General features: G+C 47.0%; 1 protein-coding gene across 4 annotated transcripts in view; it reads left to right on the forward strand.

Moving 5' to 3' along the window:
* The window catches only part of LHFPL2 (LHFPL tetraspan subfamily member 2), a 166,071-nt gene that overhangs the window by 93,608 nt on the left and 48,528 nt on the right, over positions 1 to 23,935 (forward strand). The window lies entirely within an intron of this gene.

Raw genomic sequence — 23,935 nt, forward strand, 5'->3', positions numbered from 1 at the left:
AAGATAAAGACTTAAAAGTTTTCAATGCCAAAGAAAGAAAGATGGAGATGTCTTGAATCCAGTGTAGTAAACTGACTCCTGACAGCTGTATATCTTTGGGTGAATCACTGTCCTTTAGTGAATGAATGTAAGAATAATCAGTTCTAAGAAACTGTTCCAGTAGCCAGATGCATAGATTATTCTCTCTACTCCTTGTGAGTCCCTCTCCCCAATACAAGAGAAAATACAAAGGTAAATAGGATATTTTTTCAGTTTTATGTGTAGTATCCAGCATTGCACTGTGCCTTCACTGTGCACTGTACTCTACTCCATGGGCAGGGACTGTGCGGGGGGTCTGGTCCTTGAATTTGAGAAGACTGCTCTTGTCGTTCCTGGTCTTTTGAGCGCACACGTCTCAGCAGCTCTAAACCGTGATTTGACTTGGCCCGGCCCATGTGAGTCTTCACTCACTGTTAGAACCATTATGGTCTCATGACCAGAGCACTGGATCATTTTTTTCCATATTATCACTGTTGAAAGCTGCCAGTGGAGAACCTCTTGAGGATGAATGAGCTTTTTCTTTCTAGTTGAACAGAAACTTGTATGGGAGGGTACAAATTTATGAGAGGATACGGGTTGGTGACCAATGGGCAGATAAGAGATAGAGTTGTTCATTAGTGGTTAATCAGCTTCTGTGGAAGAATAGCCTTTGGCCTCCCGCTCTGCTATTGGTTATGCTGTTTTCACTGAGTTTTTAAACTTGTGAAATTTAGTCATAGTGAATGTTCATGTCCATTCTGTAGGAAACAAGACTAATATCAATGCTCAAAAAGTGAAGAAAAAGCCTCCACACCTTTGTGCATACAACTTTTAGGAAGGTTTTCTATGGCTAATCAAGATGATTTTGAGTGGAAGTTTCCTCACCTCTAATTACCTAACAGATAACTGTGATGACTTTTAGTTTTATAACCCCAACTCAGTACTCATGGTACTGTGTACCACTTCCATATTAGAAGATGTGACATTTCTGGCTTGTTTCACAGGTCATCAAGAGCAAAGCATGTGAAACAAGAACTATTCCTAAAATTCAGAATTTATGGTCAAGCTTTCCAAAATAGCGTTATGGGAAAGTAGTCTTCTTTGGCTTCTTTAAACTTACTTGTTTAAGGGCACCTGGGTGGCTCAGTCGGTTAAGTGTCTGACTCTTGGTTTAGGATCAGGTCACCATCTCACAGTTTGTGGGTTCGAGCCCCGTGTTGGGCTCTGCTCTGGCAGTGCGGAGTCTGCTTGGGATTCTCTCTCTCTCCCTGCCCGTCTCTGGGCTGTCTCTGTCTCCCTCAAAATAAATAAAAACTTAAAAAAAAAAAAATAACCTGTTCATTATGAAACAGGATTTATTTTTACTGTGTCACTTTTCAGAGACATTAACCTGCTAATGTGCATAGCAGCCTTTCAAAAGTGGGATATAGGATTTGGCGTTTGTCCCGAGACCCCTTTGGTGTAAGAGCGCCTGTGATCATTGCTCAGAACTCATGTCACTCTGACACACTGGGGGAGATGTGGACATGTGGTAGATGTGAAACCGTCACAGATCCTTTTTTGCTCTTCTCATCCAGAACTGCAGCCCTATTTCCCTACTCCTTGAGCCTGGACGGGCCTTCTGGCTCTCTTGGCATGATCGATGCAGCGCAAGTATTATGTGAGTTCCAGAGCTTAGACCTCGAGAGGTCTGGCAGCTTCTGCTTTTGCCCTTTTGGGACTCTGCCTTGGGACTTTCATGTAAGGAAGCTAGTCCTCCCCACATGAGGATGAGAGAGAGGCATGTGGAGGAGACCTGCCCCCATTGGCAGGCAGTATTAACCACCAGATGTATGAATGAAGCCTTAGTGGGTGTCCCAGCCTAGCTGACCCAGCTGAGAGCAGTGAGCCTGGACAAAACCAACGGAGGGAGCTGCCTAGCCAACACGTGGAATTGTGGGACATGAGAAATCACTGTTTTAAGCCACTGAATTTTGAGAAGCTTTGTTACACAGCAGTCGTTAACAGAGATACTGTGACGTGAGCAGTAGCACCCAACTAAGAACTGAAACAAGACAAAAAATGTGGGTGTTTATCTAATCAGATACTTTCTGTGAGGCTTTCCTAGCTGCAAATGAAATTTACGGACAGGGATTTTCTAGAAACCCGAGTCGAGTGAATAGTTAACAAGAAAAAAATGTGTTTGGCACATGATTAATGGCACCAGAAAATGGCCTCCAGGCCCGGCGTGAGTGACCCAGTGCGGGTGGTGCTAACACTGCCTCTGGAAGAACGTTAGAGGAACTGATGGAGGACTTACAGCCTTCTCCCCTGCTGTCAGTGACATGTTCCCGAGGCCTGTCTGACAGCTATCTCTGAGGTGACCAGGGTCACTTAGGGCTCATTTTTTCAGCCTCATGATTAGATTCAAGCAGACACAGCTTCGGATGCGGCCCATCTGTTCCACTCGCCGGCCAGCTGCGGGGATATGAGACCTTGCCAGCGTTCCAGCCATACGGCAGGTTTAATTACTACCGGCTCCTAGGAGCAAATCTGATTAGCAGATGTCAGAAGGCCCCACTGAGATGTGGAAATGTGAGAGGCCCCGGGAGGTGTCCCTCACTGAGGCCTGATTGCTGAGTGCCCCCGGGTCTGGTAGCTGTAGTCCTCTAGGTACTACATTCACCAGGTTTTTAGTGCCCTGGGGCCAGGTGGGGCCATTTACATGGTAGCCAGGACTGGAGGCTCATTACTGCAGCTGGGAGGCCTCAGGCAGAGCCACCTCAGTAGCTAGGCTCGGGCCTTAACGTGCTCACATGGGAGGATTGTGACAGTCATGCTATAGCCATGCTGGCCACAGTGAGTTGGGAAGAAGCAGAAGGTTCTGGGAATCATGGGAGTTGGAGCTGGAAAAGACCCACTTGGTCATGAAGCCTCTTCCTCCGTCATGGCCTGATCATCCCCCCCCGGGATACTCTGGAGTGGTTTGTAAAATATGTTTCCGAATGACTCAGGCTGGGAGTCTTCCAGCCGCCCCCTTGGGAGATGGAGTGGCTTTTTCTGTGGAGGAAATATTTCCCTCACTATTGGTTGGGATCTATTGTTGGTTGGCTCCAGCCCCATCACTCCTGGCCAGTCTCCCTCAGACCACCCTGAGCAAGTCTCCCTCTACCTCTTGCCTTCCCACAGTTAAATCTCTGTCTTGCTTCCGCTGAGCAGCAAGGGGGCTGAGGAGGAGGGGCCTGCTTCCTGGTCTTGGCGCTTTCTGAAGTGATGACTTTCTCCAGCTGCTTCGGCATTCTGAGTCCCCTACGCTGAATTTCTCCCTGATATTTTCGTCCCTGTAACATTTCGTGTTGTGGTACTTCATAAGTACTCTAAAGGTGTGTATTTTACCATGAGAGTGGCATGTTTACTGAAGATTTTTCAAACATTCTTTTGAGTCCTTGCTAGACTGGATTGACCTTGGTTTGTATGTCATGGGCTAAAGGGTGCAAAAAACTGTAAGTGGAACACGGCTCCTCCAGAACCCAGTAATAACGATACCAGACATGGTGCATACTGGTTGGCACGTCCATGTGCACACTGGAGTCCTAAGGCAGTTCTTCTGGGGAGTTGCTGTAACTCAGTGTACAGTCAGTAAAACAAAGACAATAAGAATCTGTGTATCTGCACCGACCACGGCCATGTTTGGAACGTTGAGTAAGCAAGAGATCGTGGTTTTGTGGGTCTCCGAGTTTGTTGTTCCTGACGGAGCTAGGAGATGAACGGCAGGAGCTCACCAATGAGACTCAAGTTCAGGCCACGTGGCCTGTGATCCAAATCAGAAGAGTGGTTTAGATGCGTGTTTTTCTGAGCGTCTTCCACAGAGTGCTACAGTATATGTAGGGGCATTCTAGGGGCTCCCTGGAGGTGATGGTGGTCATGGCAGCAAGGTGGCCCTTGTCAACCCCTGATTTTATCAGCAGCATGACTCTGCTTTTATCTGTTTCATATACACAACTGGGGTTGTGTGTCAGATTCTGTTTGATAAATAGTGTTCCATGCTCAGAAAGAAAGTTTGCAAACCACAGGTTCAGAGGACTGACTTCTAGTAAAAACAAACAGAGAGAGAAGCCTCTTTAGCCAAGCAAATAACGATTACATTTCTGGGATCCACATAGATCAATCCACAGACGTTTGGAAGCAGCAAAGGCAAAGAACTAAACAAATAGATATTTCTGGGTAACTACTATGTCATCAGGGAACCCTTCATCAGTATAAACAGAACATGCGGACTGTGACCTCTAAGTGGCAAGGTGAACAAGAGGCTAGTTCTGGTCATAAGTGTAGGTGACTGCACATTGTGTTGTTCTTAAGTAAGCACAGGCGAGTCCTGGAGTTGAGGTGAGTAAGAATCACGTGATAAAAGCAACCGTTTATTGAGAGCTTTCCATTTGCTGGACACCGTGCCTCAACATGCGTCATCTGTGCTAGGAAACGTAGGTCCTGTTATCCCCATTTCACACATGGGGAAGCTGAGGCTCAGAGATGAATTTGCCCAAGGTGACACAGCTGATAAAGTGGTGGAACTGGGGATGGGTTCCTTAGGGTAGAGTTCATCTCCTTAAATATTCTACTGTATTGTCTTTCTCTTTGTGTGTGTGTATGTGTATGCATGTAGGGATATTTTTCCCCCTCCTAATGGGTTTGGTGAATGGAGTGCCTCAGGATACCTAGTGTGAGAAAACGTCTTTCTTATCACAATTCCATCTGTGGGGCGTTCTATTCAAAGTTTACTCCATAGAGAGTGGAAATTTAGTTCTACATGCAAATAATCCTCTTTGATAGAAAAAAGAATGTAGAGAAAAGGAGCTAATAGTGTGTACTAATACTAAGCAGACGTGTGTAGCTCCATAAGTATGTTTGTGCCTGGATTTAATGGCTCACAGACAGTCATGCAAAGTTTTATTGGTGCAGTAGAAATCAGACCTGACAAAGCCCATTACTAAGGCAGAGGGGAATAACATTTCACCGGTTTTCAGTTTTTAAATACTGGGTGCTTTTCTCAGATTTCTTAGTTTCTCCAGTTCATCCTTTTAGCAAAAGCTGGGTAAGGAGGTGTCTCTTTTGCGGGGGGGGGGGGGGGGGGGGCGGTCTGCTTTTGGCTTAATTCAAGGCCTTCCACACGTGCATGACCTTACTCCTTGTGGTGGCCAATAACCAGATTGTTCGAGCAAGTGTGTTCGATTCTGCTGAAACTTCTCTCTGGTCAGTTGACTCTGTTGGAGCAAAGTAGGTCCCCTAAAGAGTGAATTTAACGGGCATTTAGTTTTGTTTTTATAGGTGCATTTGGAAAAGCTGGAACTGTTTGAGAAACTATTTCACAGCACATCCAGGTGGCTCGAATGATCTGCCTCCATGCAGCACACCAATTTTAAGCAAGACGAAAACTTGTAGTGCATTTCTCTCCTGGAGCAAGCGAGGCCCTCAGGGAGAAACATGAACTTATGTGGGTGCTTAGGAAGTATTGAACAATAACTCTTTAAAGCCACGAGGGCCCTGTTTGCCTAGCAGAAATTTATGAACAGTGCCCTGGTGGCTTACAAAAGTTCATTTTCTTTCCCAAGTGCCTGGCTCACTTCCTGAAAGTAATGTTTTCATTGAAGGGTTTGACCATACTAGATCCTTACAGAGACATTCCCGAGAAGCCCCACCCTAGATTCTGTAGCCCGTGACAATGACTTTGCTGAAGTAGGGCCTTAGAAGTAGCCTCCTGATGGGGAATGTTGGTGAAAGGGGACCTGAAGGAAGAGTTGCTAACCTGCAGAGTTCTAGAACTGATCTCATGGAACAGATATCTGAGGTCTTGCAGCTCATGTCGGAGCGGGGTGTGCAGAGGCATTGGACCCGACTGGCTGTGAAAGTGTGTGATCTGCCTCGCAGTGACAGGCAGCTTGTCAGGGGTTTCCAAAACATCTGTTTCAAAGAGGGCGGCTGAGATTCCTACAGGGGAGTGTTTCCATTCATTGTCCATGAGAAACAAGAGTGAGTAGGCGTGAGTGAGACACAGATCAAGAGGAAATGAGTCTGCTCTCCACTTGGGATTACAATACAGATGAATTCCATATTTTGGTCAGGGAATGTTTTCTTTTAGAAAAAGGAAGGCAAGAGAGACAAGTTCAGATTCTGACCCAGTTACTGAAAAGCAGATGAAGAGGCCGTTAGTTGTACGCTTGCTGGAATAGTCACTTCAGTGGTTGTGTCTTTGTTTTCATGTTCTGGTGTGTGTGTGTGTGTGTGTGTGTGTGTGTGTGTGTGTGTGTGTGTGTGTGTACATGCCAGAAAATGGTCTAGGACTTACTGGCACACTTTTCTGCCGTGGGCTTTCCCATCACTGTGGCCCGATCTCATGAGAACAAGCTGCTTTAAAACTGCTGTCATCGGGGTGCCTGGGTGGCTCAGTCGGTTAAGCATCCGACTTCAGCTCCGGTCACGATCTCGCAGTCCATGAGTTTGAGCCCCGCGTTGGGCTCTGGGCTGACGGCTCAGAGCCTGGAACCTGCTTCCGATTCTGTGTTTCCCTCTCTCTCTGCCCCTCCCCCGTTCATGCTGTATCTCTCTCTGTCTCAAAAATAAATAAAAACGTTAAAAAAAAATTTAAAAAAACAAACTGCTGTCGTCATTGGAACTGTGGGTCCTCCCTGAATCTGTACACATCAGTGACTTGGGGATTCAGAGAAATAATACGTATTCATCCTAATGACAAAAATCACAACAGAGGTTTTCCTGGCTAATTTTTTTTCTGAGAAATGGTAGCCCCCTAAGAAGGCACCTTTCGATTTTGATTTGGAGATTTTATATGCCCACCCTGACCCTTACTACATAAATCCTGGAGTGGAGAGGCTCATTTGCTGTTTGTACTCTGTGTTCAAAGTGTGCTACCTCTCATGATTCCAAACCAAAAATCAGTTGTTTTACCGCTGAGGTGTCATTCAACAGGTCATTGTTGGACGCCTGTTGTGTGCACCAGATGCTGTGTGAGGTTGTGATGGTGAGTAGGGGAGACACACATGGTCCCTGCCCTCTGGAGTTTGCTGTCCACAGCAGGCTGGGCAGTGAGGCTCTCACAGGCTGGGGGCTTGAAGTAAGGGAATCGCACAATGTCTAGAAGAGAGCCACCCAAGGAGCTGCAGAGCCAAGGACAGGATACTCTCCGTTGGGAAGTCAAGTGTCTCCCTCTCATTGCTACCCCAGCACTGGCGAGTGGTCAGTGATTTTCCTCAGCCGCCCTCAGGCCTCCTCAGCCTGGTCCCGGATCGGTCAGCCGTGTGGTCTTCTCAAGACCCAGGCCAGAGAGTGCTTGCAGCCCACCTGGCCCGCTGGAGTTGGGTCTGCCCTCTAGCGTTCCGGCCTGGAATTGCAAGACACAATCAAAGCCTGTGACAGACTGCCCCCTCCCGCAGTCACCTTTTCTGTCCTCGGTGCACATATAGCAGTGGCTTTTATGCCTTGGCCTGATGCTGCGGATATTTTATCCTTGTTGGCACCGTGCAGATCTCCCTCTTTCAGGCCTCCAGCTGTGTGTACCTGAGGATGGCTTTCTGGCTGAGGAAAGGCGCTTTTTCTCCCCTTGTGTCTGGAAGGCCAGGCCTGAGGCTGCGGATTGTGTTAGGGACAAGGCTGTGGCCATGACCATCCTGCTGTGTGCTGCCTTGTCCGAGGGGCAGCGAAGGAAGGTGGGAAATCTGGAGAGCCTTAGCATGAAGGATGGGAGACTGCCATCCCAGCGCCTGCTCCGGCAAGGTCTGTGGACCCCTGCCGCCCTCCCTACAGGCAGAAACAGAGCTCTGGGGAAGTTCCCTTAGGTGCTTACTGAGTAGGCACTGAGCGTGCATCCCTGCTGGCTTGGGACGGGGAGTCGGGTGAGGATTTGGAGCTCAAGAAGTGTGTGGGGCTGTCCAGTAAGGGAGAAAAGGTGTTGTCTGAAACCCCCCCTGCTATAGAAAGTGTTGTGCCATTGAAGGGGTACAGATAAAGGCTGGATCCCATTCAGTGGAGGCAGGTGGTCTAAAGGGAAAGGCTTCTGTGGAAGAGATGCCATGGGAGCTAGACCTTGAAGGCCACACGGGAAGTCGGCCTGTGGGGTGTGAAGGGGTAAGGAGACAACAGCATCGGGGTGGGCACCGGCAGGCCACCTGCTTGACTGGAGGTCTGAGAGCAGCGGGGAAGGCTGAGTTGTGTTCCGCACCTCCCAGGACACACACAGGGGCCGTAGCAAAGAGGAGCCCAGCAGGGTGATTCTTGAAAGTCCCAGGAAGCAATTCACAAGCTCCCTTTGCTGGCAGATTCCACAGAGGGACAAAGGCAAGTGGGTTTGGCAGCTCCGTAAAGATCATCCCGCTGGGCTCACAGCAGCGTTTGCCATTCAGAAACCTGAGCCTCTCAAGGGACCCTTCTGGAGAAAGCGTGCTCTGGAGTAATGTGAGGCTCAGTAGAGATTGTTAACTTTGCTTTTCCTGATGGCAAATCAGAGCCATCACACACAATGCTGGAGAATTTATTTCCCAAGGATGTAGAGGTAGTTGGACAAAAGCTTAATAACTACAATGGTTTTTTAAAAATATCCAAAGGTCACGGAGCTATTAAATTTCTGTAACTTAAGGATTCTGGAATTACAAATGGCTTCCCCCTTAAAGTGAACCTTTGTCGTAATTCAAATCAGAGCATACTAATGTTATTTCTGCTATAGAAATGCATTTTAAAAATGGGGATGATTTTTTTTTCTTTTAGTTTAATTTAACCTTAGTGGTTAAGCCTTCTGTCATTTGTAGGCCAGGTAGGCACAAGTTCATGACAGTCCTCATCTAAATAGGTACCGGGTACTTGGTGCTGCTTTAATTATTACCATGTTCCTGGGGTGCAAGTCTGAACTGAAAGTTCTCTTTTGTGTAGGTTTTGCAGCACAGTTTTCCTTTATGGGTTTATTCTTTATTCCCCCCACGCTGAGTGTTACTGGGTCCCCAGGATCTGTTTCAGTAACAGATTTATCAGGTGTCAGGCTGGCCTTAGTACGAGAGTTTATGAAAGGGACCCTCCCCCCTCTCCTGAGGCCTTTGTGACTGGCCCAGCCAGGAGTCCAATGGGTTGTGACAGTCTGCTTCTGTGTTCTCTGTGCAACAGTAAATGAGAAATGGTTTCTTTTTTTTTTTTTAACGTTTATTTATTTTTGAGACAGAGAGAGACAGAGCATGAATGGGGGAGGGGCAGAGAGAGAGGGAGACACAGAATCAGAAACAGGCTCCAGGCTCTGAGCCGTCAGCCCAGAGCCCGACGCGGGGCTCGAACTCACGGACCGTGAGATCGTGACGCGGGCTGAAGTCGGACGCTTAACTGACTGAGCCACCCAGGCGCCCCGAGAAATGGTTTCTATAAGCAGCAATCACAGTTGCAATAAGAGCTTTGTAGCATCCTTCGGTGGACGCCCACATCTCCCGGCTGCGCTGCGGGTACTTGGGCAAGAAACTACAAAGGAAGCGCTCACAAGGCCTTTGGGCCTTCAGTCAGTGTGTTCATACATTTTTTTTTTTTTTTAATTTTTTTTTTTTTCAACGTTTATTTATTTTTGGGACAGAGAGAGACAGAGCATGAACGGGGGAGGGGCAGAGAGAGAGGGAGACACAGAATCGGAAACAGGCTCCAGGCTCTGAGCCATCAGCCCAGAGCCTGACGCGGGGCTCGAACTCACAGACCGTGAGATCGTGACCTGGCTGAAGTCGGACGCTTAACCGACTGCGCCACCCAGGCGCCCCAAGTGTGTTCATATCTTGTTGTCAGTAGATGCTTAGAAGCTGCCCTTCCCACTTTTTCCCATCCCCTCCAGTTCCCCAAATGTTTCCTCTCTCCCACCTTTACCACCAGCCAACTGAAAAGTCCCGTTAGACAATTTTCAAAGCAGCTGGGTTAGCATCTGTGTGCAGAGTGAGTGCCGTGCAGGTCGGGGCTGAGGTGGGGGTGATGGATAGAGGTGTCGTATACGTGTATGTATATGTGTGGCTGCCACTCACTGGTGATATGTCAAGCAGTTAATAAAGGGGCACACGCCCTCTCAGTGGGGGGTAAGGGGTTTTCTGTTCCTCTATTCTTAGTGCTAATGTTCCTGCATTTTCCCTCTTGGAGACCTCAGGCTCTGCTCAGAATCCTTTCATGGCAATGCTAGAGGTCAGCACTCCCTCCTCACAAAGACACATTCAGGTTTCCTTATTGCTAAGGGCAGTGGTGTGGGGGGGAGATGACAACTGTCCATGTGCCCCATAGCAAGGTGACAGCTGCCTGGCAGGACTGTGAGGTTTGTTCAGACAAACACATCGCTCCACATCCACCCCGGAGAGCCGCTTCAATGAGACCATTGTCTGCCCCATGGAGGAGGAACTGTCATCTAGGACTGCCATTAAAACAGTGAATTTTGTAGCTGTTTTGATGTGCCACCTAGGAGTCACAGCTGGTCGTGGTGTGGCAGCAGTAACAGGATGCTTGGATAAATGCCGGGAATGGTCCCAAACACCTCTACTTCCTCCCCATTACTTGGGGAGGCTAAAAATGACCATTGTGGTTCTCTCCCAGCCAGTGCCTTCTAGTGACCACCAGGCCCACTGCCTTCTGCAGGCTGTGAATGGGAGGCCGTTGTGGTTCCTGAAAAGGACAGCCGAGACCAAGGTCTGTGGCCTCTTGAAATCAGTGATGGATACTTTAGAACTGAAAGGAGGAACTAGCATGAAACCATTGTTTTTGGAAACACATATGTTTTTTCCGCCAATTTTGCAGCGTTGGCAGATAAAATGCTGCAGCCCAGAGATCATCACCAGTCGCTTTTTAAGGAAACAAACAAGGCAGTGACCTAATTCAGTCCCTTTTCATTTATTATACATTCAAACATTACCAAAGAAAACTGGAAGGATTCCATTTCATAGTTTAGTTAACATGAAACATGTCTCTTCGCACACAAGGGAATGGGTATTAATGGGCATGGCATGTGTTTTGTTACATTGCTTAGCACTTTGCTGTTGCAAACTAAATGCAAAAACATTTATTGTTATGCTGAGAAGGGAATTGTTGTATACGCGTATGTACATATGTGTACTTTAAGAAATACCTTCTGCTTGCCACACATTGTGCTAAATCACCTTTAGAGGCCACTTAGACTTTTTCTGAAGAGTCATGGGGTCTGTATGAAATACTGAGAGAGCGTTAGATGCTAAAATGTGTGGTCCTAACCCAGTGCATTTAGAGATCTGAGAAGGGAGAGATTTATATGGGTTGGAATGGAATTAAAAAATATATCTTAACTTCAAAGGGAGGCATATGGAAATGTTAATGACTTAAAAAAAAAAAAAAGTAAAAAGTTGGCTGGTTTGAGCGGATGTTGTGAGCAGGGATAAGGACCGTGCCCAGCATAGCTGTGCGGCTTCAGGTCTCTGTCCCAGCAGCCCGCATCCTCAGAGGCTGATGGGGGCAGGCTGTCCAGGGACGACTCCAGTGCCTCTTTCCCACCCTAGGTGACAGCATGGAGGGTTTGAAAGCTCTCTGGTTCTCTGGGGGGTAGGATAGTCAAAGGTGATGGGAAGGTCCATGGCTTAACAAATGTTTGTTGAGCACCAACTGTGTCTAACGATAGCAGTAACCACCCTTATTGAGTGCATAGATACACTACACAGTATTTTGTTTGTTTCCCTCAGTAACTCAGTGGAATAGTGATGAAGTGCTTTCCCTGATTTCGCAGAGCAGGGAACAGGCTCAGAGCGTCTGCCTAGGGTCATCACACCGCTCCTGAGTGGCAGAGCCAGGAATTTGAACTAGGCTGCAGACCTATGGCTCATGCTGTCGAGGACTGTGTTTCCCGGCGTGTGCTTGGTGCTGGGCGCTCGGCAATGGAGAGGCTATGTGGTGTGGGGTTGCAGACCTCAGGCGACCCTTGGATCTCAAACAGGACAGGACTATAGGAAGACGTGGCTCCCACGGCTGGGCTCCTTTGCCCACACAGGGATGTGATGGGGAAAGTGCCAGTGCAGATGTGGCTGCTTACCTTCCGAATTAGTGAGAAGGGTTGAAGGGAAGGTTAACGCTACGGGCAACTGTTCTTACTGATTTGGGAAACATTATAGCCTCCACTGTGCCTCCACAGTCACACATTTAGGTAGGCAGCAGGAAGGAGTCATGTAGGCTGCTGTGCTGTGTAGCAATGTGGAGTAGTGGAGACTGAGGTAAACTAAGGAATTCATGCCTTTTCTTTTTTTTTTTTTTTTATGTTTATTTTTGAAGGAGAGAGAGACAGAGTGTGAGCGGGGAGGGGCAGAGAGAGAGGGAGACACAGAATCCAAAGCAGGCTCCAGGCTCTGAGCTGTCAGCACAGAGCCCGACGCGGGGCTCAAACTCACAGACTGCGAGATCATGACCTGAGCCAAAGTCAGACACTTAACTGACTGAGCCATCCAGGTGCCCCAAAATTTATGCCCTTTCTAAAAAGACGGGCCACTTCTTTAGTCATCTCTGTCATGTGGAAATGTAAGCCCAGTATTGCCAGGTGTATGGGTTCTTTTCCTCCCCCCAAAAAAGCCAGAAATCTAGATTTTTACATTGTCTTTCAATCTTTGAATGCTACTAATTTTTTTTTTTTTAATTGATGGGTCAGCTATTGTATAGAAGCTGCCAGGTTTTCAAGCCTCTGAAAAAGTTGGAATAGAAATAGGAACATACAAGTTGGACCCCCCCAAGACAAGAGACCAGGCAAGTACATCTCACTTTGTGAGCCCACGCCAGCCCTTCTCAAACTTCCGTGTGCATGCAGTTCACCTGGGGTCCTGTTCAAATGTACAGCCTGGGTGAGGAATTCTGGGGTGGGTTTTGGGATTCTTCAGGAATAGGGACTCGGCAGAAAAGGATTCTAAGACAGTATCTAGGCTCAGTGGCAAAAAGCACTGTGATGAATTAGTGCCACCTACTGTGAGCAAAGAAAAGGCACATGGCCTGACACGCTGGCTGGGCCTGTAGCACACCCAGATATCAAGGTGGATCAGCTGCTGATGGTCACTTCCAGATCCCCTAAAAAGTCAGAATTTGAGAACACAGCTAGTCAGCAGCTTTTGACTTTGCATCCTTCCTTCTTGGGCACACTCCTCCATGCAAGAAAAACTTGGATTCACCTCTCTATCATCTGGGAAATTGGGATTAGACTATTAAGGTTTCAACTTGGGTGGGTTGAAAGAAAAAGAGTTAACTGATGGGCTCTCTATTTTTCTGCTGTATTTAGAGGATAAAAAAAATATGTCTTGCATATGTTGGTGTCCTGTTACTTCCACGTGGCCTTGGCGTCCCGTCAGCATGGGGTCCATGGTGGGAGGAAAGGGTGGGTGCTGAGGAAATTGCTTTGAGCAGAAATCATCTTGTTTCCATTCACTAAGAGCTGTTCTTGGAGCCCTCTCCATGTCCCCTGCCTGTGTTCAATGCCCTTGGAACCGTATGCCAGGAAACAATATGATCTTTCTAATTGGACAAGTGGGAGGAGAGGGACTGGGTGAGCCAGGATGGGCTGGCCGTTGACACCTAAAAATAGATCTTTTTCCTCATGAATAAACATTTTTGGGGGACAGAATGCCTTGCACATCTCTAACCATCCCAGACAGGTCATCGGAGGAGGCCAGCTGGGCAGGGTGCAGCCAGGTGTGTGGGATGTCTGCAGAGTGGGGTTGCCATGGTGACTGGGCCCCTTGGAAAAGCTTCAGTGACCTCCAGGGAGCATGGGCTGGTCTCAGATCTGAGGCCAAATTAGACGTTCAAGTAGAGGATGGGTAGAGGGGCGTGAAGGTGGGAGGAGAAAGGCCTCAGAGCAGTGCTTGTTATGCTTTGCTGCGGCTGCGAATGTTAACTACAGATTCTGATTCAGGAAGTCTGAGATTCTGCATTTCTCGCAAGTTCCAGAGCCATGCCCATGCTGCTGTTCCAGGCAACATACTTTGAGCGGTAAAGGGTTAGAGTCCACTGTGGTCTTCAGGCCTCAGAGGAAGGGTGAAGGCACACAGACAGAGGAATTACCCCACTCCACTTTTATCATCTTGTCTTTGGCCTAAGCTTTAAAAAAAAAAAAAGGCAAGTACTTTGATAGCTGCTTCTGGTCATACTGATAATGTTTCCCTTGCCTGGTCGTGCTGAGGACGTTTAACATAACAACAAGATTAAAAGTGTTGCATATTATAATTGTCCTGGTAACAAATGCGTATGGTTGGGCAAACTGACCACTATAGATGTAACGACTAACTCAGCAAAGCGCAAATCTGTGCTGGTTGATGTGTACGGAGACTTTTTTAAAACAATGGAGCAAACTTTACCAAAATCGTAAGGGCAAAAGAATAGCCCAGACATTGAAAGCCGTAAGGTGAGGGGTGCCTGGGTGGCTCAGTCGGTTGAGCGTCCGACTTCGGCTCAGGTCATGATCTCACAGCTCGTGAGTTCGAGCCCCATGTCGGGCTCTGTGCTGACAGCTCAGAGCCTGGAGCCTGCTTCGGATTCTGTGTCTCCCTCTCTCTCCGCCCCTCCCCTGCTCATGCTGTGTCTGTCTCTCTCTCTCTCAAAAATAAATAAACATTAAACAAATATGTATATATATATTTTAAAAAGCCATAAGGTGAAAGTCATTTTGATAATTTTAAAGCCTTCACGAGCATATGTGTAGTTTGCATGGTGGCAGAGGAATAAAACCATTCCTGGAGAAGTTAGGGTTCTTATCCTGTCTGTAGGAGAACAAGAATGATAGGCCCTGGTTGATACTGGGGGGGAAACTTGGGCTGACTCTGTAAGCTGCTGGGGTCTCTTATAGAGGCAAGGAGGAAACCGTACTCTTCTGTCTCCTTGAAAGACTTCCCTGGAGGGTCGTCTTTTTGTTGTGGCATCTGGCTGACTGAACAATAGAAGTAACAAGAGTTGGCAGAGCCCTAGCCAGGTTCCACTTGAATACTGACAGCCCCCCACCCCACCCCCCACCGCCTATGGGAGTTCATCCCGCATGCTCTTTTGGGCCACCCCCACTCCCCATGTGATCACATCTGGTGCCTGGGCTATTTTCAGTCTGTGGCATTGGTCTTCTTGGCACGGGCCCCTGAGGAAATGTGGTGAAATCTGGCTGCAGAAGCCAGAAGCCATGACTGGGGGGATCTTCATAGAGGGAAGTCCGGTGAGCTCCCTTTGCATGGGTCTTTTGGTTGACTTGCACTTCTCTGAGGGAGAATGCCTGTCTCTTCCAAAGGCATGATCAGCCAGTGTGATTATTAAAACTCTGAGGCCAGTAAACTCCAGCTTGTGATTTTGATTGTATTCTAGATTGTTAGCGGTTTGAGTCAGAATCCACAGCCCATTGTCATGTGGAAATGGTGTGGTCAGGTCTGTGGAAGGGCCCATAGCCGACCCGCCCTGGGGTAAGGAACTGTAGTCAGGGAGTCCATGGCCAGAAGTCATGATGTGCTTGTGGTTAGTGTATATGGGAGTTCCACAGACGGCCCCAGCCAGGCTTGGCAGGGGAGCAAGCACTAGACTTTCCTCACTTCCCATACACGGGGCTCCAGGGCTTGGAAGGCATTAGCGAGTGGGTGGGACTGGGAATTCGCAGGCTGATTGGGGACCCAGACAAGGGGGCTGGCTGGGAGGAGCCCCTGTGGATGGCTTTTCTCCCCCTGCTATACCAGCTCTTGGCTCTGGTGGGGAAGGGGTCCTACTAGGTGTTTACCCTTCTCAATTGCCCTCTCCCCTTTGTGGGCACCTGGGGCAATGAGACAAGCAGGAGCCGACTGAGATGGGGAGGGGTATCTCTGCAGCAGAGAGGGTTTTTTGAGTATTATCTTGATCTCTGGTTCCCCCCACAGTGATTCAATCAGGGTCAGAGTTCATTGGAAGGCTGGGGGCGCCGGTGCCCTTGGAGGCTAAGTGTAGTGTTCCAAGTCAGGGCTGTCTCTGATTCCTTGGTAGAACCACTCCTTTATGTCTTACCTGTGGTGTGTGCAAAGGTTCAGAGGAAGCCTCATTTCCTTTTGTGCGATACAGAGAACTGAAATGTAATGGGGAGCAGTCCTAGGACACTGGAAAATGGGGTTTCTTCCCAGTTATTCCTAAGAAGTCGAGGGGTTTTCTTCCTGCATTCCAGCAAACTTGTTCAACTTGAAGCAAAAATGCTATTAAAGCTTTAAAGTTTTGCCGTGGACTTACAGTACCGGGCAAAAAATAATATTCCAAGATTCGAAAAGCTTAAGTTGAGGCGGCTTTGTGATTTTGGCAGTGTTTGTCCAAGTGAAATTGCTGGGCCTCGTCACGGCCCCCAACTCCCCCGTCACAGGTTGGCAGGAACGGGGAGTTTTGCCAGAGCCAAGCAGGGACAGCAAAGGCCTGATAGGGCTTCAGTGGTGCCCTGGGGACCAAAGCTTAGGCCACTGCTCCCCCAAGGATCTGCAGCCAGTTCAGTAACGCGGGAAGTAGGGAAGATTGACCCCACATCTGGCGCTCTGCCTTTACGTTCCTATTTTGCTTTGAAACCAAAGGATGGTCAGGAAGAAAGAAAACCCAGCAGTCACAACATGAATGAGTCAGCACCAGGGATGGGTGAGGCTTGAGGACAGGGAGTCACTGAGTCATGGACGTTAGAGTCCAGAAGGTCCTTTGACCGTTTGCTTTCTAACAGCCTCATTTATGCAGGAGTCCGTAGAGCCCCGCCCCGGAAGAGCAAAGCAATCTGCCCAGGGACACACAGCTGGTTAGGGGCCATACTGGAAGGGGACCCGTGTTTTGCTGGACTCCCAGTTTACTGCTCCCTTCAGTACTCCCTTCTCTGCACCTGTGTGACTCCCACTGACCTCCTGTTTCTGTCTGTGGCTCCCAGCACACTGCCCTGTCCAGGCCCGCCAAGCTGCCCTTGCCTGTTCTTTTAGCCTTTGGCCCCAAGGGGCTTCTTCTGCTTTTCCTCTAAGAGGGATTCCAGGTCTCCCAGAGCTCCCTTTTGGAAACCTGGCGGCCCGTGCCATTTCCCATCCCTTCTTCCGCCAGCGTCTAGCACCACAGGGGGTCTGGTCACCGCTGCACCCCTTCTTCTTCCTAGGGCGCCATCTGGGCACTGCTCTTCTGCCTTGTCAGTCGCCCCATCCAGACTCCCGGCTGGAGTGGGGACGTCCACACCCCACAGGGCCGGGGGCCGCTCAGGGGCCCCCAGTCTTTGTTCGGCAGCCTCTTTGGTGTGGTGTTTCCCCACTTTCTTAGAGCCATGGCATATAATCTGAGGTAGTGCCTGCAGGTTTGGAGGGGAGTAGTGGACCTCAGGTTTATAAATTTAATAAAGCAGCTTCAGTTCTAGGAATGAAAAGAAACAATTTTAGGTGTTGATAAATGCTTGGCAGAAATCTCTTCCTCTTTTCAGAGCTGATCCTGCAGATTAAGGTTTTGGCACAGGGCTTATTACTTAACAACCCATACAAGCAGGGAGAAATGTAAATGACACTTTCTTTTCTTTTCTTCTGCTGAAAAGGGGGCTCTGACCTTGGAATAGGAGCCTTCAGTTCCAGCACTGACATCCTCCTAGCCAGAGAGAGCTTTCCCCCCACCATTTCCTTTGTTGAGGGAGATTGAAAAGTTACACGCTTTTACTTACCTTCCTCCCCACCCACCCCTGGGGCCCCACACCTCCCACCCCTGCTCTCACAGTGTTAGCAGTACATTTACAAACTAATACTTATTTTTCTTCTGATTTATTCTCACGTATGTATGTCACAAGTCTTCTAAGGAATGTCACCAGGCAACAGTTTGTTCGTATGGTTTGAATTACTGCCATACCTGATGGAACAAAGCTTCATCTGTTTAAAAAATAAAAAATATGTCAAGGCTTAATGTCCAGTGCTCCCTGGTACATCTTCCATACGGAGGTGTTACTTTTTGGTGGGGAGATCGATACCCGGAATGTGAAAGGTGCCTTCTAAAATGTTGGTTTTTGAAAGGTGATTGCACTGAGCTAAACCTAGGTTAATTGTTTGCTGCGGTTGACCAGTGAATCCCGAACGTGCCAAAGCAGCAGAGGATTTCAGTCTACCGGACCTCGTTGGTAAGGCTATAAGTAGACCCAGTAGAGGAGAGGTCAGGAGAGGAGCCTCTGAAGTCACTTGGTACGCTGCCCGGTCCACACCAGAATCGGGCTCTTTTGGCACCATTGGCTTGGCCAACATGTCTACTTGTCAGCACGCGGCAGGTAGGAGTGTGGCCAGGCTGGCACCGGAGCCCCTGCTCATGATTCCAATCCATACCCTTCCCTCACCTTTGCCTCTTTGGTTCCTTGGGAGGCCAGCAATGTGCCCTTCATGATGGTAAACTGACACTAGAATCATTTGGGTGGAAACATTGGGGTTTTAATTAATAAGATGAAAGAGAAGTATCTGAGATGTTTGTGGTATCGCTTCAGAACAATCCCGTTTAAGTGAAGGTGATGGCTTTATCACTGTGATTAGCCTTTTTTTTTTTTAAGTATTCCTAGTTAAGAACTGTGTTTATCAGTTAACTGAGACCCACTTACAGTGCTTGAAACAAACTAAGAACTGTGTTGTTTTCAGGTAATAAAGAATCCTGAGAAAGACTGACTACGATGATAGCTTCATGACATTGTCTTCTTGTCGCACAGCAAGACATTTCGTTCTTGATGGCCCCATTGGAGCCTTTAAGGTCACTTTCCCCAAAGGGGAAAGGCCGGTATCAAAGCTGAGTCAGGTCCTTTGCTTTTTATCAGGTTTTTTTTGTTTGTTTGTTTTGTTTTCTACCCCCCCTCCCCCCGCCCAGCTTCATCGAGGTATAATTGACAAATAAAATTGTAACAAACTTAAGGTTATGATGCGATGATTTGAAAGAATTCCCACCACTGGGTTAGTTAACACATCCCCCACTTAACATAGTTACTTTTGTGTGTATGTGTGTGTGTGTGACAGAGCCACGTCCTTTAGCTTTCCCAGAAACCTCTCCCCATCTCGTCTATTTAAATCTCATTGGTCACCCTATCTGCAAAGGGTGGATAGAATTTCTTTCAGGGCCAGGAGTAAGGTGAGGCAAGTACGGCACTTACCTTTGTGCACAATTTAAGGGAACACCAAAAACCCAGTAATTAAGATAAATGGTGTTTTAATACAATGCTGCAGTGCTATATTTGAGCCTGAGGTAAAAGGAATAATTGGTAATGCTGACCTGGTATTTATTTAAAATTTTATTTTGGTTCATTGTGGAGTTTTAAATTATGTTGATTTTTTTTTGCATGATTGTATATTAAGATGTTATTTGTCATAATTCATCGGGTTTTGGCATCCCCTTAAATTCTGTGCTCAAGGTGAGTATCTTACTTTCCTTACCTCAGTTCTGGCTGTAAGTTTTCCTAGTGAAGGAGAGGAGGATGGATATTGGGTAGGAACCTGGAAGCTTCTGTTGGGGAAAACTTACCTGTTACTTATTCAAGTACTTAACCCATTGGTGGTTGTGAAATGAGTCAACTTGGGGTTGGGGGGATACCCCTGGAAGGCAGGGCTGTGGGGGCATTATTCCCATCACACAGGAACTGCTCAGAAATAACCCTGGTCCTTTGGGTGTCACCTAGAAGTAACATCTTTGTTTCTGCCTCTGGAATTCTCAGAAGGGTTAGGTGCTGTTGGTGACCAAGGATGAGTCCGTGTGAGTGTTGTGGTCAGTCTGGCGTTTGTGTTGTAAAAGTGATTAATGATGTCTGGCCCAATAGATTCAGAGTCAACAACCCTGGAGTTGGAACTTCTTAGCAGAACCACTGACTCAACATCTTACCAGTTTCTCTAGAACACTGGGCACATGATTTCGCTAAATGATGGGTCCTTATCAGGAGAGAAATTCATGAAGATATCATATCAGGATGAAACTCTCCAACTCTCCGTTCCATGTGTAGACGTACTTCTCAGAATGACCATTTATCGTTCAGGTTGGTTTCATGTGGACCTTAGTGGTTAAGGCCTTCTCCACAAAGGAGTATTGGAGAAACAGTAGACTAAAGCCACCTGTATACGTAAAACCAAAACAGTTAATTTGATGTTTTTAAATCCTAATGATGTAATTTGATCATAGAGTTTAAAATCTGGGGGTAATATCACATGGCATTTCAGAGAAGCCCATTTAAAATTTCATGACAAAAGTATCCGTAATTTTAGAAAAGTTCCTGTTGATGGTGTTTAGCTATGAATTGGAGTGCTCTTGAGCAATTACTAAAGGTGCTTATTGGATCTTAGGGTTTGACTTAGTATATCATCAGAAGGAAAAACATGATAATCTCTCTTTTTGGTAATACTTCTGGTGTAGACAAAATGGCGTCCAAACAGTCTGCTGTACTGGGGTTTAGTTTATTTTGCTCCCTTTCGTCTTCTAGTTTCCAGAAATCATATCTCACGTAAATTTTATAAATTATCTTTGCAAATCATTAAATGAGTCAAACCTAAAACAGAAAGACAAGTGCTTTTGGAAGAGCTCTTGCATTTATGGGGTGGATTTTTACAAGAGTGTTACAAAATCATTTTGTGGCTATGATTCATACCCTGGTGCTTTTATAAATTCTTGCATTGCACAAATTCATGATTCAGTCTGTCAGATGGTTTCCCTTCTTGCAAATATATACTATTTCAAACATTCAGTGACCTGTTTCACAAATCCTTTCACCTGTCTTCTTGTGTAATGCTTTCTATGTTTAAACCTGTGAGCATTTTATCACCCAGCTCGGTGCCGGCCTTGATGCATGGCTGGGCTCCATCCTGGATGAAGCCCTGTTGCCTGCAGACCACAAAATGCTTTCCAGAGGCAGTGTGAAAGCTTCATGCTTCAGGGGAAAGTGCTATAGTTTATCAGTTCTTTTCAATCTTTCACAGGAAGGCTGAAGCAGTAAAATGAGATCACCAGGAAAAGTACTTTGGTTCTTACAGGATTCCAGGTGTTGGTATGGGTAAATTTTTTTTTTTTTTTTTTTTTTTTGGTATGGGTGAACATGTAACTTTAAGGTATGAAGGTGCTCGACTTTGACAGGGCTCTGCTAATTAACATGTGGTTGTTTGTGTCCTGTTGAAGAACAAGTTTCTAAAATAGTATTTCAGATTATTTTAAGGTTACACTGGTTAAAATAGAAGTACTTTGTTTTTGCGATTCATTAGTATCTTTTTAAAAAATGTTTATTTACTTTTGAGAGAGAGAGAGTGAGAGCACAAGTGGGGTAGGGACACACACACACACACACACACACACACACACGCATGCACGCACACACACACGCACACACACAGAATCCGAAGCAGGCTCCAGGCTCTGAGCTGTCAGCACAGAGCCCGACATGGGGCTCAAACTCACGAACCGCGAGATCATGACCTGAGCCTAAGTTGGACGCTCAACCGACTAAGCCACCCAGGCACCCCTATTAGCATCTTTTGAATGTGGATGCTGTATCTTGGATGTTGGAGGGAATGCTCTGTATTCATTGATTTGCTTAAAAGGCCCTTAGCTCAGTGTCCTCATCTGTGAAGCAAGAGAACAGCACCTATCTGGAAACTGTGAGGGAGTTCAGCAACAGTGCACGCATGGTACGCAGCATAGCGCCATTGGGCAGCATGGGCCTTGGTAAGGCCTGTATAGGGCACCATCACTGTTAGCTATTGCTGCATAAGCATATTCTGCAGCACATGCACAAACGTGGCTGTGAGTCAACAAGCAGAGCTCAGGACAGTCTGAGAGCGTAAAGTAGGAAGTGTGCAAACAGAGTTGTTAGGGCAGTCTGTCTGATAGGTGTATTTTTAACTCCAAAGCCCCCAGCAGACACAGTTCCATGGGCGACTTCCCACGTGAAGTGCCTTGGTTCAGACATTTCAGGATTTTCTGTTTTGGGGAGCACAGCTACCCTAAAGAGAGATCCAGTTTTAGGCAGAAGGTTGTGGTTTAGAGATCAGTTGTAACGAATGAAAAGTCCCGAAGTGGCTGTCAGTTTCAGAAAATGAAAAAACAGTTATCAGAACTGAGAAACAAGAGAAAGGAAACATTGAGGTTGGTGGATATTGGATGTTATTCTTCATCATCCCAGCTCACGTCCATTGCTTACTGTTTCCAGGACTCAGCTGGATGTGTTGCCGACTTCACGTTCTTATCCCGGGAACTCCGTGAACATCGTGTATGTGAATAAATAAAGCTAGGGTGGGAGGGAATAGAGGACAGATAGCTGATTTTTCCCATTGAATGACATTTCTCCGTTCCTCTTTTGATGGGAAGGACTGTTGTGATAAGGACATTTGAAAAGTCACGATATTTTCCCCTCCTTTCCATGTGAATGAAGTAAAATCTAAAACCCTCTGTTCCTTAGCTCCACTAGAAGTACAGTGGCTACCTAGATCGGCTTTTAGGCAGAGACTTGGTGTATAAAATTTGGAAACACAAGACGGTCAGGTGGAAATGAAGCAGGATGCTGATCCAAATTCCTGATCCTTTTGAATTGAAAAGTATCCCAAGCAGTGGAGGCGGACTGGGCCTTCTGGGAGGCAGTCCATGTTGCCATTTGTTAGCCTTCTTCCCTTCTAAGCTCTTGATGACTTCTCATCTGGGCTTTTGAGAAAAGAATCTCATCAGCATTCAGAGCTTCCCTGAAGCTTGATCTTCTGAGTCTTGCTTCCTGATTTCCAGACAGAACTGAGTTTAAAACATAGTAACTGGGTCCGTTTGTTTTTCGGTCTCCAAGGCGTCTGGCCCCATGTTAGTCCTCCCAGCCAAGGCAGGAGAGGAACATTTGGTTACTCAGATGGAACGCTGACAGCAACCAACTATGGAAACGGTGACTTGACAGAATGTTGGCTGGGGAAATCCAGTTCTTCAAGCAGGGCTAACCGATTCCCAAATTAATTCTGACACAGTGAGTTTACCATTCAACTTTCGGGAGTTTGTCACAATGGTTTAGGATATTTTAAGTTAACCATATATCTGTTGCCTGTTATTCTAGTGTCTGACTTCTCCTAGGTGCGGGGGACTTTATTTATGTCAAACTTTTCACTTTTTAAGCTCTGCTGTAGAAGTCTTAATCTTACACAAATTACCCTGGAATGTAAATGTCACGTAATGTCTTTGATTTGATGTCGGGGTCAAATAGAGGGCGCTGCATGGCCTTCCTTCAGGAAAGAACGGAGGGTTGTCTTGTTTTCCTCATCTGGTTCTTAGAGCGCATTCAAGTGACGACAACATAATAGGAGATCAGGGTGAAAAATCACTCGCCTCCACTGTGGTTTTGAGTGGACAAGACTTAGGCGTGGATGATAGATGTGTGGGCACTTTGTTGAATGTTAACGTGTGCATCCTTACATGCTGGGCACAAGCCTCCTGCTATTCTGGGTTATTTCGTTTACTTTAATGAAAAAAGAAAAATATGGTGCACTTGAGTGACATAATAGACAACTGCATGTTATTGAGATACATGTAAAGCAAGGTCAGAAAAAAGACACCGAAGAGGTTATTTTGCCACATACTTCCAGGCTTTGGCTCACAAAGGCTTGGTTGTGTTTTTGAATGGCTAATTAGGAAAGATCTCCAGTTTAGTGTTGCATTGTCTGCGAGTCAGATGACTGTTTGAAACAGCTTCTTTCAGACTCCAGCTACTGGATAAAGTCTCTGTCCAAGTCCAAGAAGGCTTGGATGTTGGTTCACTCTGTGCTTGTGTTCTGATCTCCCATGCAAAGCCAGGCTGTGAGGGAATGAATCACAAGCCCCACCGGCTGAGCAGGAGAGGTGCTCTTGTGTTCTTTCTGTGTGTGTGTGTGTGTGTGTGTGTGTGTGTGTGTGTGTGTGTGTGTAGGTGGTGGGGGTGGGCTGGGGTGCCAGCGGCCGAGGGAGGCTTCTCTCAGTCTCCAAATTCAGCATGTTTGCTCTA

The sequence above is a fragment of the Puma concolor genome, chromosome A1 (assembly GCF_028749965.1).
Source record: "Puma concolor isolate L17-30 chromosome A1, mPumCon1.1.hap2, whole genome shotgun sequence".
In the NCBI taxonomy this organism is placed as follows: domain Eukaryota; kingdom Metazoa; phylum Chordata; class Mammalia; order Carnivora; family Felidae; genus Puma; species Puma concolor.